The following is a 17773-nucleotide window of genomic DNA, read 5'->3' on the forward strand; positions in this document are numbered from 1 at the left end:
AATCTGGTAAAAAACCACCTCCTGGTTCATAGTTGGCCATCTTCTTATTGTGTCCTCCCCTAGCAGAAGGGGGCAAGGGATCTCTACAGAATCCCTTTTCATTCCATTCGCACGGGCTGCACCCTCAGGACCTAATTACCTCCCCACAGTCCCACTTCCTAATACTATCCCCTTAGGGATATGAATTTTGGGGGGACCCGAACATTCCGACCGTAGCTGCGGGGATGGTTCTGGAATAATGTGAAGGTATTTAATGCCTCTGAAATGAGAATTTTAAAACTGTTAAAATGGCAAATTTTATGTATATTTTATAACAATAAAAAAGGCCCTATATTATCACCTATAATGACTTTCATAACATGCAGACATTAATTTTGTACTATTTTATGCTCAGGTTTCATTTTCTTTGTAAAATCTTTCTTAACTTACTAGAATTGCCGCTTCGATCTGTTTTACTTCTATAGTTATGCATATGTACATTATTGAATATGCACCTCCCTGTGTTTATCTGTCCTGGTTCCGTCTGATCTTTGTGGGTGGGGACTATGTCCCTTTCATCACTGTAGCCTGATGTCAGGGGCCACAATAACCAGTCAGATTGTTTCCTGGGCTTCCCATTTCAGTGAAGACGTAAGCCCTCTATTACAGACATTAAATACAGTTGATTGTGACCCCAGCCTACCTGAGACATCACCCTCAGGCCAGTTCTTTGATTTTATTATATTTGAGAGGCCAAAATAATCCAAATGAGTTGCACACTGGACTTTCTTATCTGTTCAGTAGTTAGAAAGACTGTACAGGGGCGCCTGGGTGGCTCAGTGGTTTAAGCCGCTGCCTTCGGCTCGGGTCATGATCTCAGGGTCCTGGGATCGAGTCCCGCATCGGGCTCTCTGCTTGGCAGGGAGCCTGCTTCCCTCTCTCACTCTCTCTGCCTGCCTCTCTGCCTACTTGTGATCTCTCTCTCTGTCAAATAAATAAATAAAATCTTTAAAAAAAAAAAAAAGAAAGAAAGAAAGACTGTACAAAGTTCAACGTTCCCAAGAGAAAACCTCATGTTGGTCCTAAAAAAAAGACCCACCCGCCTGCTAATGGTACTCTTGAGGCCCAGGGCATTATCTGTTCTGTTCTCCCTGGTGCTGGGTCATACATGAGGAGTAGGAATAGAGGCAGGAGTGTAATTCTTTCAAAACACAAATGAATTAGCCTGACCGCCCAGAGTTATCGCACCTGCCACCTACCTAATTTACTAGCCATTATCTACCCAGTCACAAATATTTCATGATTAGGAACCTCATGCAGAATTTTTAAAAACTGCCACCCCTCCAGGATAGCACGGTGTAGGTAGGCCTTTACCCACGTATCAGGGAGTTCATACTTCTGTTTGCATTGGGCATCCAGCATGAACGCTGGTTTCAATTATTTCTCATTCATTGCCACAGGAGAGAAGGCAGAGATGACAATACGGAGGATTTAGGGCGGGGCCCAGGCTCTTCAGCCTCAGGTACTCATTTAATTGGGGTGTGGTAATTGTCACCCACACCTCGTGGTGAGCTGGAGCCGGGTGAGGCTCCGGAGGGGACTGGGTGCATCTCTCGCCAGCCCAGCCTTCAGAGACCTCCTTTGGGAACGTGAAATTGGCCATGGTGAGAGTATGTAAACCAGGCGAATCAGCAGCCCCCGCCTTTTTTTCGAGGGCTTATATATCCTATGCTGCCTATATCCTATGCTGTCTTTTCCTTTTATTTTTACACTGAAAAGAAAAAACAAAAACAAAATGTGGATTGCCTAGGTCTGAAACCAATCCCAACTTTGCCATTTCCTTGCTATGAAACCTCGGGGAATTTACTTAATTTCTCTGTGCCTCAGTTTCCTTATCTATAAAACAGGAAATAAAAACATTGATTTCATGAAATTGTAAGAAGTAAATGCCATAATTTGTGCAAAATCATTAGTTATTACACCTCCACTTCTGAGCCCCTTTTCCAAATGACTGTTTCCAGGAGAGCATCAATTTCCTCTATGAACAGGTTCAGGACCCCTAACTCTCAAGACTACCAATTTTGAGACTGATTTGACCCATGACACTGTTTTATCAAAAGCCCCTATGAAAAAAGTTTGCTAATTTTCCATCAAAGGATCAAGAGCATTTTGGGGGCAACTGCATAATTTAACAAAAGTCCACAAAATAGAAACTGATGTACCAGTTTATGTCTTTAAATGGAGTTGGGGCATATCCTTATTAAAAACAAGCCTACACATAAATATAAGAGAATGATCAAATAACACACTTAAGATTATTTTAGTACCAAAAATAACTGAGACTGATATAAAGTGAAGTAATAGTAATGGTTTGGTAAACTACATTTGAGGTCTGGATAGTATCTAATGCACGGTATGTTATAGTTAAAAACAACAACAACAAAAATGGATGGCAAAAAGTCTGTGCTCGAGCCTTCCTTTTCCAGCAGATCACAAGATCCTGTGCTTCAGGACCTTTGTTTGCTTTATGCAGGGAAGATACTTCAGTGCCCAACTGACGTCATGGGATTTTACAGGAATCAAGAAAGAAAGAGGTACTTTAAAATACACACCGTGGGTGGTATATTTAAAGCATCCACCTCTTGGTTTCAGCTCAGGTGGTGATCTCAGGATCAGGAGATGGAGCCCCCCACCCCCTATGCTGGTGGGGGGGTCTGAGTTCAGCAAGGAGTCTACTAAGACTCTCTCTGTCTCTCTGCCCCTCCCCCATTCTCTCTCTCTCTCTCTCTCTCTCTCAAATAAATAAATCTTAAAAAAAAATAAAATACACACACATATTGGGATAAAGCTCAAAGACTCTATACAGGATCTATTTTACCCCCAAACTCCACTGAAAACAACAGTAAAGGGACTTTTTTTTTTTTTAAGGATTTATTTATTTGACAGCAAGAGAGAGAAAGAATATGGAGGCGGGCAGGGCACAGAGGGAAAGAGAAAGAATCTCAAGTAGACTGTACGCTAAGCATGGAGCCGGACGTGGGGCTTGATCTCATGACCCTGAGATCATGACCTGAGCCAAAATCGAGAGTCTGACACTTAACTAACTGAGCCATGCAGGCACGCCAGCCTGTTCCTTTCTAAAGCAAAGCCCAAGAGTAGTGAGGACAGGCAGCAACAGCAACAGAAGTTTGAGACTAGAAAACAGATAAAAGTAGTAAAATGGTATCTGGTTCATTGATGAGTCCTGTCACAAAGATGATGAGTGGAAGTTTAAGAAATTCAAAGGAAGTTTTAACATATCACTTGATACTGAGCTGAGATGAAAAAAAGCTACTCTTCCCCAAATCCAAAGCCTGGAAAATGCCAGCGGTAGCCATCTGCTAGAGAGGTTCTGGAAGGTGGTCCCAGGACCAACATGCCACCTGGGAACTTGTTTCAAATGCAAATTCTTGAGCTTGTCCATACTAGCTGCTCAAAACCTGTGAGGCCAGGCCCTATGTTTCAGCAAGCCTGACTCTGGGAAGAAGGTGTGAAGGACTGCCCACCCAACCTTGTTCTTTACTGACCTAACACTAGCACTAGGGAATAATAATACAGTATGACACAGAGTCACTCCCAAGTAATAGATCTGAAGCCTCAAAAATAAAGGAATTGTTAACATATTCCCTCAGAAATTAAAAAAATTATCATAAGAATTTCAAGTGATAGCTGAAATGGTTAGCATTTCACATTCACATAAATGGCCTTCATACTACTAAAATCATTACTGAAAACTTTAGCAAGCTTATGAAAAACTATTTTTACTACACACACACACACAGTATCTCCATTTATGAATAAAAAAGAAGATAAAGCAGAGCTCTATCAGGAACCAACAGGACCCTACTGTCTACAATGCTTGCGACTACAACATTTTTGGGCTCCCAGATTCAGAAATGGACAGAGATCACCCGGTCGCCGTCTGACTCCATCGGAGGTGAGCAAACCTTTTACATCAAGGGCCAGACAAAATATCTTAGGCTTTACGAGCCATACCGTCTGCCTGCAGCTACTGAACACTGCCATTGTAGTAGAAAAGCAGCCACAGAAACTATGCACGTGAATAAGCATGGCTATGTCCCGCTAAAACTTAATTTCTAAAGCTGGGCTTGCAAGCCAGTTTTGCCCCATGGGCTATAACTTGCTAATGCTTGAACTAGGTGATGGAAGATTAGGAAGCATTCTCAGGACCAGATACTGCAAAGTACTTTTAAAGACTGCAGATTCCCAAACAGCTTCCCACGGCAGTTCCGTTAATCCACACAACAGCTGGCAAAGCATTCACAAAGGAGATTCTGAATTTAATGCCTTCTTGTCAACTTCAGATTTCTCTATCATCCCTAATGTGTAAAAGAAGATGTTTTATGTTTAGAAATACACGAATTAAAAAATACTAATAAGATAAAGGGCAGAGAGGATTGCTTCGACAGGAGCAAACTTTTATCTAAGAGGCCAGTTCATTAAAAAGCTCCGTGTGAAAAAGGTTCGCTCCCGTTCACCTGAAAGATAACATCCCAAGTAGTCCAAGAGTATTTCAAGAAATGCATAAATTATTTTTAAAAAGGAAAAACATCAATTAACTTTATTTGTAAGTTTTGTTACATTTCTGACATCTAAGAAGCTAAAATGAAGACTTAAAAAAGGAGAAAATCCGGCTAGTCCAAAAATGAGTGATGGGCCAAGTACAAGAGCATTTAAGTAATAAATTCTCAACATGCACCAGCCTCCCCACAGTCCCTTCCTGTGGAAATCTGGCAACGTCATCTTTGCAAATTGAAGAAACACTGTACTTGATTTACTATAAACTTTGGTATTTCTTCACCAGTTCTTTCTTTTAAGTGTTTTATTTGGGAATAATTCAAGATTTGCAGAGAAGTTACAAATACACCACAGCCAAGTTCCCATATACTGTTCCCCGAGGACTTCCTCCAGTTTTTAGAAGCTGACAACACAAGAGATTTTTAACCTTAAAGTCCCAACTGAAAAAAAAAAAAATGAGACATTTGGAAATAAATTCACATGCCAAATTTGTAGGTACTGTTTAAATAAACTGTCCAGTGCTCTCAAATTCAGTACTCTGAACATGAAAATGTAGTCAGCACACTAGCCTTCAGTTCTCAGCTCATGTCACCGCAAAATAGACACCATCTCTGTCACTTTCTAGCACAATATTCTTTTCATTTCCTTTGCAACACTTCTCTCACCCAATAGTTGGGTTTATTTGTTTATTAGCATATTATCTGTCCCCAGACACTTTACCAGTTATGATTCCTGATCTCCTTATTATAATCCTTGGGCCCAAAATAGTGACTGGTATATTCCGAGGGGACAGATGCTCAAGAGACATTGCTAGGATGACTGAATGAATGAATAAATGCCTCCATAAATGAGTGAACACTTCAGACCCAGCAGGAATGACACAAGGCACAGGATAAAACACACATATATTCCAGTTGTCATTGTTTCTGAAACCTCAAACCTTAAAAGTCTACCACCATCCTTAATACCCAGGAGCACTGAGTGTTATACATGACTAATGAGTCATTGAACACTAATGATGTACTATATGTTGGCTAACTGAACCTAATGAAAGAATAATAATAAATAAAAATTTATTTTAAAAGGTCTACCACCAGCCAAACACAGTGAAGTTTTGGGGAGCCTGTGTTTTAGTCCATCACCTTTGAAATCACTTCTTACTGCGGCAAAGTTTAGAATTGTTACTCCTGATACATCCTTGTTCTCTGAAAGCCAAACTTTTCAAAGTAGAAGTGTCTCATTGCTACACCTGAAATTAATAGAACACTCTATGTTAACTATACTGGAATTAAAATAAATTTAAAATAAATAGAAGAAAGAAGTGTCTCACTGGTTCATGACACACAGTACTTCCTAGCATTATTCATCTGATGTGAAAAGTCAATTAAGAAAAATTTTAAATCAACCTCAAAGTTAGATTAATTACAGTCTTAATTATCCTTCTGTATATAAAAGTTTATTTGAAAGAACTCAGATACTGGATTCTAACCTTATGGTGGCAGTTTGGGAATAAGACATTTTGAGGAGAAAAGTGAAAAGTTTAAGACAAAACAGGGAGTGATGTAGCTCTCCTTCTCCCTCCCTTGCTCAGCCCGCAGCTCTGGGTCCAGGAATCACCCGGGTGGAGGAGAAAGAAAGGAAGGATAGATGTCTGGCAGGAAGGAAGTATGGAAGGGAGGGAGGCAGGAGAAACTACCTATCCCCATATTCTCTATGAGCACTTGCATTGATCCCATGATCAAATATTAGAAAATATCTTCAAAATCAAAGCACTTGATCACTTGACCAACCTAGGGGGGAAAAGGGCATTCTAAGATACAGATTGGTCAAATATCCATTTGTCAAATAAAAAGAAGCAAGAAGACAAGAATGGGGCACTTTCAGGCTCTTCACTTCATTTAGAATGTTTTTCTTCTATCTCTGGACCCGCACTGTTGAGGAAGGGTAGACACTAATAAATACATCTAATGCAGCACAAACCCATCCCCCATCCAAAGAGGACAATAATCCCACTGTCACTTCTGGACCATCTCCTGCTTATGATGTACTGACTGGCAAATAACTCAAAATATCTGGTGAACTAAATGTTGAATAGACTGAATTTCACTGCCAAGAAACCTATCAACATTGATACTAAAAACGGAGTTGAAGGAAAAATTTTCTAACCTCACACATAAATTTTGAAAGACCAAAACTAATGATAATAAAAGATAAATAAAACTCTAGATCTTTTTTTCTGCATAAAATTAAAGTCATAATAAGTAGTAGTCATGCTGGGCTTATTCATTCAAAACTATTTTATGTACTTAAAGAATAAAGCAAGTAAATTTGTAATCTTATTTTCAACCAAGATTTTCAGTGTAAGTGAAAAGAGATACAAATATAAAATCAAATAATATTAAAAGGCCATAAAGTTAACTTGAAAAAAGTCAGTATGAGCTCATATGTTTTATTTTTAAATATATATAGTTTCTACCCTGCCCTTGAAAAAGCCAAGAAACAGTGAAAACCTGTAAGAATGAGCCCTCTTAACACCCAGACTGTAGTTTCTGAATTCCATTAACTACTTAAAAGAATGAGGGTTTCTTGGAATGGCTGGTACTTAGACTGGGGTAGGAGATGTACAAGAGGAGCTTGGGGTACTCTCTTGGTACAGAAAAGCAGGGTCAAGAAATTAATGGGACAGGAGTGCTTCCAGGATGTTCTCTATCTTGATCTGATTGCTGATAATATGGAAATGGACAGTTGGTGAAAATTCATTGGGATTCTTTTATGATAGGCTCTCTCTTTTGTATGTATATATAGGAGCCAACTTGAAGGGAATCCCAATGAACAAAAAAGGTATTACTTGAGGATGTGGGGGGGAAAATCACTGTAATTAATTAAAAACATAAGTATTTTTAAAATCTATGAAATTATGATGATACTCAAGAAAAAAGGAAACCCTTGCCCTTAAAAAAAAAAAAAACCACACAAAGAAATATCTTTGATCACCCTTTAAAGAAACTAAAGCACTAATTCTGAAACTGTCTATCAAAAAGTTAATTTTAAGCTTGTACTCTGCTTTTCCTGGATGACTGTATTTCAGGGTCAAATACTAGTTGATCCAAATACATGACATCTACTTCTAAAGATCTTATTTAGTTATTTGTTTGTTTGTTTGTTTATTTGATTTGTCAGAGAGACTGAGAGAGAGAGAGAGTGAGCACAAGCACAAGCACAAGCAGGGGGAGCAGCAGGCAGAGAGCGAGGGAGAAGCAGACTCCCCACTGAGCAGGGAGCCTGATGAGGGGCTCCATCCCAGGACTCTGGGATCATGGCTTGAGCTGAAGGCAGACACTTAACTGACTGAGCCACCCAGGCATCCCGATGTCTACTTCACCTAAGAATAAAAGGGAGGAGGGATAAATAAGTGTGTGTATGGGAATTCACTATACAGTTTACTCTCTTTACTTTTGTATAGTTTGAAATTTTTCTAAATGAAAGGATTTTTTTTAAAGTAGAGAAAAAAAACAGCAAAAGACAAAAAGAATCTTAAATAAATCGAAATTTCCTTCTTCCCTACTATTCACTTATGAAACCTACAATATTAAAGCATACTTGTTTTTTTCCCACTTACTTCTTCATTCCAATATTACCAGATATGTATCTAATGCATAATTTACTTCTCAAAGCTGGTCTAAATTTTTCAGATTTGGGGATGACCATTTTTCCAAAACCTCACCTACCAGAATGAGAAAGACAATGTACAGGGAATCAACTGGTCTGAGCACAGCTTTTATCCCTGGATAGAGACTCTTCCCTGGTCATTTGTTTCTACTCTTCTCAATGGAGTGAGAAGGAAATTTTGAGGTACTCTCATTCCGCTTCCCTGTAGAAAAGACCTGGCTACCGGCCTGCTACCTTCCCCCGGGCCCCTTCAGCTCCTTAGAATTAGATGCCTGTTGAGCAGAAGAGACCTCCTTCAACCTGAGACACAGAAGAGGAGGAGAAGCCCGGGAGAGGAAGAAAGGGGCAGGTGAAATGACACTGGCACTACCAATTCTCACTGGATATCGCCTCCATTCCCGCTACCTAAGGGAGGAGTCTCACAATCCTCAAAGCAGATAAAAGGGAGCAAACATCAGCAAAGAGTTTCTCCTCTATCCATGTTGTATTTGCTGACTGGTTAGCTGATTTACTGAGTTTACCTTTTTCATGACATTCTAACCTGTTTTATATGTCCATAATGGCTTTGAAGCCCTCCCTACCCCATTTTGTCAGAACTGGTTAAGAAAAAGGGAATGTGGAGGTAATAACAGAACTTCAAAAAAATGAGATAAAAGGGGCTTTCTGAAATATTTCCTGAGTATACATGCATACAAACTAATTCCTATGTTGAAAGAACAATACAAATAAACACATTTCATAAAGGAAATGAGATGCTTGCATTTTCCTTTTAAAGAAAAGTTTAGAGGAGCCTGGGTGGCTCAGTTGGTTGGGCAACTGCCTTCGGCTCAGGTCCTGGTCCTGGAGTCCTGGGATCGAGTCCCACATCGGGCTCCCTGCTCAGCGGGGAGTCTGCTTCTCCCGCTGACCTCTCTCCTCTCATGCTCTCCCTCTCTCTCATTCTCTCTCTCTCAAATAAATAAATAAAATCTTTAAAAAAAAGAAAAAAGAAGAGTTTAACTTCTGTCTCGTGGTCAACTCACAATTCAGCAAATGTGTATGGGAACAAATTTCCATTTACTTTATTTCCATGAAATTAAACCTGATGGTCACAGGGGCTCATGTACATTTCATCTCTGTTTGTGGTCAAGTATCAAGAGATCCTAAGCAATACTGGCCTAGGAGATTCCCTGAGACAGAGCAAAGTAATGCAGCCAGGACTCTAAACCACCTGAAATAAACATCCAGACCAGCCAGCCTTCTGTCCTGTCTGCTTCAACATTGAAAATGGATATCCTGAGACCTAAACTCCACTTAAAGTAACGGGCACTATCCATTCAAAGGTAAATGAGTTGTTGGGACAAGAACTGCTGTTTGGGGATTGAGTCAGTTTCCTCTAGCTGTAAACTCTGATCAAATAATTAATGTTTGGGTTTAGCTAATGTAGACAGAAAAGTTCCCTATGATTTGAAACGCTTTGTTGGTTAAAGTTCTTATTACTATATAAAAGTTTGATTCAATATCAAATTAACAGGAACATCCCCATAAAGAGTTCAGCTTCCAACAATATACAGTGATCAAAGATGCAGAAAGAGACACTTTGTGATTTGACTACAACCCACTGTGCCTGAAAGTACACCTGATTCTGACGGCAAGATTTCTCAATGTCAAAAGTTCCACACATGTAGATGGCACAGCACATTGTTCACTGAATCACTCTGGTGTCCAGACTGAGTCGGGGGCTAGCAAATGGACTTCAATCTCCATGGGTATCATTCAAAAAGAGGTCAAATCAATGAATCGGTTTTGCCTCCCAAGGACGAAAACAGTAAGATCAGGTGCTGGACTCGGGGGTCATACACTATCACTCTGAAATGACAACCTCAAGGTCTGGAAACCTCATCACTATGAAAATCAGATTTCCAAACTAAGAACAATGGACCATTCTGATTTTGGAAAAGTCTTCCTTCTTCATAGGCCAGTCTCAGAGGGGTCAGCTTAACCTCAGAAAACCATCACTTTCCAAACACACACCTTTCATTTAAAGTAATAAAATGACAAACAAGAATGAAGACTAACAGTGTGTTATGTGTAAAGTACACGGAAGTGACGTCATGAAAGGAGAGGAGAAGAAACTGACGCCTAAAGCAGGAGACTTGATGGCAAACGCCTACAGGCACCAAGACACATTACATGAATCTGTAAGGCCGGTTGCATTAAATACTTAGGGAATGGTAAAGCTCAGCAAACTTCAGTCCTTGGAATAGTAGTAAGACCAGATTTTTAATCTTCCAAGAGAAACCAGGTATCTGATTTTTCTGTGATGTTTCCAGATTGTCCAATATTGGGAATTAACTCAATTTTAAAAAGGAAAATGTTTACAGGTTAAAAGATTATTGTCTAATATTTGACCTATGGGCCGCTGGTTAGCAAGCTCTGCTCTAAAATGTAATTTTAAATAATGCAGTAATAAACAAAAAGCTTCTCACATAACTATGATTACACTAAAGTGTTGAGCCTTGGTTTCTGTTCTACCAAGAGGAACCAGTCCATGCAAGCAAAGGGTAGGAGCAGGATCAGAAGATTTGAGGTGTTTCCCAAATTACAGTTGTCTAAATTAACACCACCACCACCCCTGTGCCCCAGGGCAAATAAGAGTTTGAGTAGAGGATACATAGCTTGTGAGAACCCCCAAGAATTCTGCTGGTATACCCTCCCACTCTGGGCATCACTGACTTCAAGACAATAGAAAGCTTTGTGTAACTGGGAGGAATGTGTCTGAATTGTGAAGATCGAAGTCACTGAGCCTAAGATATCACACAGCATATGTGAAGTGGCTCTGAAAATAATAACCACAAATACCAAAGATGACAAGGAGCCCCCCCCACCATAGTAAGCATTGCTGATATCTGATTAGTTATTTCAGTCTCTTGGGAAAAAAAGAAAATCAACCACTGGTTTTCTAAGAAAGATTATTTAAAAAAAGGATACATTTTAAGAATATGTGTATGCAGGCACCTATGTGCATATACATAAATAATCAAGCAGGGTTAACATTTCATTTTGTAGGCTTATCATCTGCAGCTTTTTTACCCCAGAAGGGAAGGGTGATGTCTTATTTCCACATGATGTCAGACTACACATAGAAAAAGGTTAACAAATCTTTTGGCATGTTTTTCTACTTCCCAGCCTAAAAAAAAAAAAAAAAAATCCAGTAGAACTTTTCATGAAGATGCCTAAACATAACCAGGATTATTATATATTACTTTGCAGTCTCATAGACACAGAAAAGAATGTATAAAGAAACATCTTCCTGTGATTTGGTAACGTCTCACTAATCTTTTGCTGTCATTAAGCACTGCCTAATCTAATCCTGTGTCTGATCTTAAGCCTGTGTTCTCCTAACTCACCTTATAACCAGGAGTCAAAGTCTTCCAGGTCAGTGTTAAGGTAAAAGTCGTTCAAAGTCGTTTATCCTCAGATGCCAGCAGCCTTTTCCCTGGGATTTGGTCTGTCTATTGACCCTGCTGGGGTGATCTGGTCGATGACAGGAGACGCTCCTTGATTTCTTTCTCTTGCCGTTTTATGGCAAGGGGCAGAACTGAAAAAGAGAGATTACGCTCACATAGTACAACTCCACAGAACTTCCATGAGCTTCTGAGGGGGCTGCGGATGACCAATCAGAAAATTCTTTCCAGTTTATCTTTTGGGGAGAAAGTTCATAAGGGATGGTCTCAGATTTTTAACTCTTTTGCTCAGTCTTATGGAGTCTCAAGGATGTAGCCACTGAATGCATTGGCCATCAGTAACATTCATAACTGACATCTTACCCAGAGTCTGGACTAAGAAAACTCTCAATTTATATTGCAAATATTTTCTAAAAGGGGGCAAAGCAGATTTCCCAAAAACATGTTTAACCCTCCAATTAAATGTTAACCTTAGTGTGTGTGTATGTGTGTGTGTATGTAAGTAGGCTCCACACCCAGTTTCTTTCCTTCCTTCCTTCCTTCTTTCCTTCCTTCCTTCCTTCCTTCCTTCCTTCCTTCCTTCCTTCCTGTAGGCTCCACACCCAGCACAGAGCCTAATGCAGGGCTTGAATTCACCACGATGAGATCAAGACCTGAGCTGAGATCAAGAGTCAGATGCTTAACTGACTGAGCCACCTACGTGCCCCTAAACCTTAGTTTTTAAAAACAGTTAAGTGTAAAGTAGTTTCACCACATAAGCATACTATGTACCATGATAGACTCACGCGTAGTCTGTAATGTGCCATACAGAGTGCAACTGCCAAACTCTTAGAACAATCCTCAGCAGAAAGAGCTGACTAGGGGCACCTTGGTGGCTCATATGATGAGGTGTCTGCCTTTGGCTCAGGTCATGATCCCAGGGTCCTGGGATAGAGCCCTGAATCAGGCTCCCTGCTCGGCAGGGAGTCTGCTTCTCCCTCTCTCTCCCTACTGCTGCCCTTGCTTGTGCTCTCTTGCTCTGTCAAATAAATAAATAATTTTTTTTTTTAAAGCTGACTATACTATCAAAGAATACAGTTTTCAACTTGACATTATTTCTCATATTTTATGAGAAGATAAACTATGTTCACTTTAAGGCAAAGAAGAAGAAGCAGGGGGAGGAGAGAAGAGGAGGAGGAAGAGGAAGAGGAGGAGTAGGAGGGGGAAGAAGAAGAAAAACCTGAGAAGCACTCCAGAGTAGAAGCCAAACGGGTTACTCTGATCCTGAAATGAGACAGCAGGTTTTTCCTTCAAAGCATAAACCTCTCTAGCAAGTTTGGTTATTCACAAGGTAGCTTTAAAAAGCTTTAAAAGTCCCCAGGTTTGATTATTTTTCAAGCCTCTTCTTTCACTTGGTTTTGGTTTTTCTCTTTTTATTAAGGAAAAGGAAAAAAAATAATGCACAAATACATATTCTGAAAGACAAAGACTTCACAGAGGAGCAAAAGATTGATGCCTACTCAGGAGCCTATGCTGTGACTGCTCCTATAAGTAACATTTTTCCAGGAGAAAAAGGGGGGGGTATTTTAACACCCCCTACACCTCTACAAAAAAATGGTTTTTTAAAAACCTCTATTGTGCTGTAAGGCAATCCCATGCATCTTATAGGTCCTAAGTAAAATGTCATTGATGACTGCTATGATGACCTAGAACTAAAGTCAGGATCCATCAAGATTATTTTTGTATGCTCAGCATGACACTTTCTTTTTTTTTTTTCCCTGCAAACACCACTCAATCCCTGCTCTTTAATCCCACAGAATTGTAGGCAGACTGAATACGGTCTGCTGCAGGAAATCCCCTCCCCACTTTTCTTTGGTCTTTACTATGATGGACTCTGCCAAGCTTTGGAAAAGGAGAGGACACTGAAAAAGGAAAAGAAGAAAACTATGGCAAAGCTCACCCCTCCATCCCCCCCACCCCATGCTAAACTGCAGGTTCTTTCGCCCACGCCCATTCCTCTTCCCTAGTCTTACTCGTCATAACCTCTTACAATCCCGAAAGGGCAAGTGGGAGAGTAAAACAGAAAAGATGACCATAGAGTAAAATCATGGTTTCCTCTGTTTCCCGCAGTCCAGCAGCAGAGGAAAGGAAGAAGGCAGGTGAACCTTGCTCACCGTATCTAAGGGATTCCCAGATGGTGCGTGTGTTTTGTTACCAGCCTAGCCCAGGAAGCATTTTTCCACTTCACTCATCTCTTTTCCCTTTGCCTAGACGTCCTTCAAAACCTAGCTCAAAATCACAACCCCCAAAACCTTCACTGATCTTCTTTGCAGAAAGAAGCAACTTATCTCACCTGATACCGTGGTCAATTCTACTGGTATATAGAGCTGTCTTGCTTACACCTGTTATCTCCTCTATCAGACTGTGCTGAGTCTGAGAAGCAAAGACTGGACCTTAGTTTCCTGCACACAGTAAGTGTGAGTTAAAAAGTGAAACTTACAACACTTCTATTTGTATGTGTGTAATTTGTAAGAAATTAATCTATTATTATTCCTTTTGCACAAAAGCGTGTTTTTCTACACAGCATGTATGCAATGTCACAGAATAAAACTTTTGGCTTGTTTTGAGACTATAATGAAGGTTCATATGGACATTCTGAGCAACTTTCAAGACGACAGCAATCACAATATAGTGGAGAGCCTTCTATAACCTTCGGGGAGTGGGGGTGGCTGACCACTCTGATTAAAAATTAGCACTCTATCAATATTTGGTTCAGATATAATCAGTCATCCCTGATAGTTCCTGAAGCCAGGAATATTAGGCATAATTATTTTAATTCAGCCTCAAAAACTTGATTGGGACAGAAAGATTTATATCATCACATTCAAGTTCCAAATTTGCAGGTGGCTAATATATTGTCTTGTTCAAAAACCAGGAAGTCTAACCAAGTGACAACAAACTTCATTTATTAAGAAACTGTACAGGGTTTTTTCCCTTACACACAAACTGTGTGCAGCAGAAGTCCAAAGGTATTAAGCTTATAAAGTTCAAGTCTGATTACCCCTTGTGACAACACATATTGAAGATTAACTCTTAAAGCTCTTGTTAAAAGTATACTTCAGACAAGGGAAGAGGTAGTTTCTTTTTAAATCTATAATTAAAATTAATGCTTTTTAAAAAAAAATAATCTGCTTTTTATCAAAACACATGAAAGGAATTATGTTCTAATTTAATGCTATATTCTACAGACCAAAAAGCTTCCCCAACACCTTCCACCTAAGCAATTAATAAATTAGAAATTGTAAAGGTTGGAAAGGCTGATTCAAACAAAGTCGTCTATACCAACCAGTACCCGGGTAGGAGTCTTTGAAGAATCTCATCAGGGAGTTGAGTGATTTGGCAAAGGTTCCTTCTGAATGGCTCATTCAGGAAGTAAATGATCCATTATCTTTGCAACAGAATTTTTCCTGTAAGTTGTGTGACTAATCCTCCCACGGTCTGAATTTTGCCCACTATACACCATGTTCTTGTCCAGCACACTCCCCACACATTCCGCTCATTCCTTAGTCAGGCCCCTCAGAGCACATGATGTATCCTACCAAACACTAGACTGTCTCACGTAGCTACTAAGTTAATGCATAGAATGCAAGATGGAGACAACAGAAAGCGAGCTCTATCATTCTGTAACATACTAAAGTAAAGATTCTTAAAATAGTAAAAACAGAAAGACCAGCAGAAGAGTATTTACACAAAGTTAGCAGTCTACGTAGCAAAGTCCATTTCACAACAAAAATAAGAGATGAGATGTTTCTGACTATTTTCTGCACACTAGGTGACCCATTGTGCTGACTCGATGCCCGCATCATGTTCACAAAAATGGAATGGTCTTTATTTAGGGTTAAACACTGTAAATTGCTTTCCCAGAAAACTGTAGCCTAAACTATGGCATAAGACCTTTTCTTATTATCTTGTCTACTTGGTCTACTATCTCTACTAAATATCTTAGTTGGTAAAAAGATTTTGCTATTTTGTTTTTATCACTTGCAACAAGGTTAAGACAAGAAATAGATTTTCCTCTTCTTATCTGTGACAATCCCAAATACACTGAGGATTTCTACACTGTCTAAACCCCTGGAGGATAGATTTAGTGCTACAACCCAACATTCTATGAAAACAGGCTGTTTGGGTAACTTCCTAAAGATGAAAAACACGATCTGTACGCACTTTCACCTAGCAAGTACTGTGGTTTTCCTGTCAATAACTGAAGAGCTGATTTTTAACTCAGAAATTTATCTAATCTCATTAGTGCTATCATATATCAAATAAGTTAAAATTCACCATCTGATACAACATAACAGAGTTTTCACAACTGACATTAAGCATTAATTAATTTATCCACTCAACACTAAGTCATTGTGCACTTATTATATCCAAACATTAAAAACAGACACTAAAGAAATATAGAAATGTAACAATCAATAAATATAAAGCTCCTTCCCTTAAGAAATTTAGAGTTGAGGGGCACCTGGCTGGCTCAATCAGAAGAGCATGGGACTCTTGATATCTGGGTCATGAATTCGAGCCCCACGTGAGGTGTAGATGTTACTTAAATAAATAAAATAAAAAAAAAAAAGAAAAGAAATTGGGGCACCTGGGTGACTCAGTGGGTTAATGCTCTGCCTTCAGCTCAGGTCATGGTCTCATGGTCCTGGGATCAAGCCCCACATCCGGCTCTCTGCTCAGAGGGGAACCTGCTTCCCCCTCTCCCTCTGACTGCTTCTCTGCCTACTTGTGATCTCTCTCTCTGTGTCAAATAAATAAATAAAATCTTTAAAAAAAAATTTAGAGCTTAGCCATAGATAACAGGATACAGTATGTGAATAATCTTTTTAAGTTACAAAACCAGAAAATATATTATGGGTATTCATGGCATGAAAATATTCATTCTACCTTAGAATTTCTGAGGCAGGTGGAAAGTAGATAGGGGTAACTTGCTCAAAAGGAGGCATCATCTGAAAGATGAGTAGATTCAGGCAAGAAATGAACAAAAGCAGAGATGGATACCAAGGACATTTCAAACAGTGAGGAAACGTGTATGAAAATCAACAGAGGATAAAGCACAGACTTATTTCAGTACTCAGAGTCTAGGGTACAAAAAGAAGGAGAGTTGGGGTGGAGGAAAGGCAGAAAGGAGGTATGGAACATTTAAGACCTTCCACAAAGGCTTCTGTGGAAGGTCTTAAATGTTCCATACCTCCGGATGACTGATTATACAGGTAAGAATTCTGATTATATATTACTTAAAGGAGTCTTCAATTTTATTATTCCCTTGACAATTTATTTTATATCCAAAAAAAAAAACCCAAATATTACAGAAGCTACTCCATGGTTCTATTATTCAGTTGAATAAAATTTCACTTAAAAATTTTAAAGTGCTATATGGAGTGCCTGGGTGGCTTAGGTAGTTAAGGGCCGACTCTGGATTTCAGCTCAGGTCATGATCTTGGTGTCCTCGGAGGGAGCCGCAGCCCTGTGGTCAGCAGGGAATCTGCTTCAGGATTCTCTCTTTTCCTCTGACCCACCCCTCACTTGCTCTCTCTCTCTCTCTCTCAAACAAATGGATAAATCTTTAAAAAAAAAAAAATTTTTTTTTTAAGTTTTAAAATATGTTTCAGACATATTCTGATCCTCCAAAAATAGTGTGCTATAGAGCAAGAATTAGTACTTTCCCTGTGAAGGTCCAAATCAGTAAACATTTTAGGTTTTGTGGGTCATACATTTGCAACTAATCAACTCTGCCATTGTAGCAGGAAAGCGGCCAGAGGCAAAATGAATGAGGATGGCTATACTCCAGCAAAACTTTCCTTACAAAAAAGTGGTGGATCGCATTCAGTCCCTGGACCACAGTTTGCTGACCCTTCCTAGCACAGAACCCAGCTATGGCAACTCGGTGTGATTTCATTGTTTTTTGCCCCTCAGTGTACATAACTGGTGAACTGACCCAAAAAAATTACTCTGAGAAAATGGTCTCCAAAGAAGATCTCTACTGCTAGAGTAGTGATTAAAAGGAAAACAAAATGGAGAGGTTCTAAGGAAGCAATGCATGTAAGTAAACAAGAAAA

At 39.5% G+C, this 17773-nt stretch overlaps 1 protein-coding gene across 4 annotated transcripts in view; it reads right to left on the reverse strand.

The window, feature by feature from the left end:
- The window catches only part of OSBPL6 (oxysterol binding protein like 6), a 206096-nt gene that overhangs the window by 98813 nt on the left and 89510 nt on the right, over nucleotides 1-17773 (reverse strand). For all 4 annotated transcript variants that reach the window (XM_080797948.1, XM_080797946.1, XM_080797947.1 and 1 more), the window contains exon 2: nucleotides 11616-11806. The gene's annotated coding sequence lies outside the window, so the exon portion shown is untranslated. The remainder of the gene's footprint in view (nucleotides 1-11615; nucleotides 11807-17773) is intronic.

This window comes from Martes martes (assembly GCF_963455335.1).
Source record: "Martes martes genome assembly, chromosome: 3".
Classification (NCBI taxonomy): domain Eukaryota; kingdom Metazoa; phylum Chordata; class Mammalia; order Carnivora; family Mustelidae; genus Martes; species Martes martes.